The 1452-nt window shown below is 33.0% G+C and overlaps 1 long non-coding RNA gene across 1 annotated transcript in view; it reads left to right on the forward strand.

Annotated features, from left to right (window-relative positions):
- The window catches only part of LOC128247901 (uncharacterized), a 22587-nt gene that overhangs the window by 9550 nt on the left and 11585 nt on the right, over positions 1–1452 (forward strand). The window lies entirely within an intron of this gene.

Below are 1452 nucleotides of genomic sequence, written 5' to 3' on the forward strand. Positions count from 1 at the left end.
TTCAGTGTCCGTTTACCAAGTCCACTCACAAGGCTTGGGTCGATCCGAAACTATAGTAGAAGACACTTGCCCAAAGTGGCACACGATGGGACTGAATTCAGAACCATGTGGTTGGAAATCACTCCTAATGAAGTATTTTTTACAATTTTGCTTCTTACGAGGACATAAAACTAAGCAAAACTACATCTTTTTGTGTAAAATCAAGGGATGTATATGCAACGTGGTTAGTGAAAACTAACGTGGTTAGTGAAAACGAATAGCATATCTTGATGGAGCTCGAAAAAGTGCTTCAAAGACAGTTGCCTATTCAGCAGAAAGACTTCAACCCCCAAATTCCGTAAACCTGTGTAATCTATCTTGCTTTTTTGTTTAGTAAAAAACATTAAAAAATGTTACGGTGTTAATAAACGCTACATTTTTACACGAAACTAAGTATTAATGCAATTATATATGGCGTTGCATTCACAATTGTAACATTTGGCAGTCTGTTGATTTCCTTTCCGTCTCCAAATAATATATTCTATTGTATATTGTGAAAAATACGCCCGTTAACTACATATTTCTATCAGGTAAATCACCATAAATATTGCCGGCAGGTGTGATAAGGATGTGTCACTGATGTCTATATTTTTCACCATAACACAGCATTGAAGTGCACACATTCCCATACACACAAATACATAAAAGGTCTATTCATGCATGCATATATATGCACATATATTCATTCATCAACACACAAATAAATATATATATATGATTACTTGAATCGATATATTGTGATTTAAATTGATATATATATATATATATATATTAATAGTATGACAACAAAAGAATAAAAGAATGAATGAGACCTCGATATTATGTAAATAGAGGAATTTATCTGTAATATATATGACAATTATTTGGTTCCCATAATAAAACTCCGAGTTTTGGATGTCGGGACGGAAATCTGCTCCGGCATCTCATCAGTTATTAAGGCAAACAAAAAAGCTATGTAAATGACCGTTAAACAAAGGGAAATTACTATGCAAATGACCGTTGTTAAGACAAGCAAAAGAGCTATTAGAATTACCATAAAATAAAGGAAAAAAGCCCACTCACACTCACGTACATGTGCCTATATACATATGCTCACTCACACTCGCGTGAAACACACACATGTACACCCACACACACGCCTATATGTGCACATATATATGCAACCATATCTCTCTCTCTCTCTCTCTCTCTCTCTCTCTATATATATATATATATATATATATATATACAATTAAACATTGGGAGAGGCATTATGCCGGTAATAAACACACGCACTGGTTCAGTCATTTATTAATTTATATAGTCTTTTGTTAAATTATTTCATTGCACTCTTGCAATCTCTTCAGTAACTTGTCTCTCCACTTCCATTTATTTTGAATATATTCAAAATAAATATATATTCATATATATTCA

Source organism: Octopus bimaculoides, chromosome 1, assembly GCF_001194135.2.
Source record: "Octopus bimaculoides isolate UCB-OBI-ISO-001 chromosome 1, ASM119413v2, whole genome shotgun sequence".
Taxonomy (NCBI): Eukaryota; Metazoa; Mollusca; class Cephalopoda; order Octopoda; family Octopodidae; genus Octopus; species Octopus bimaculoides.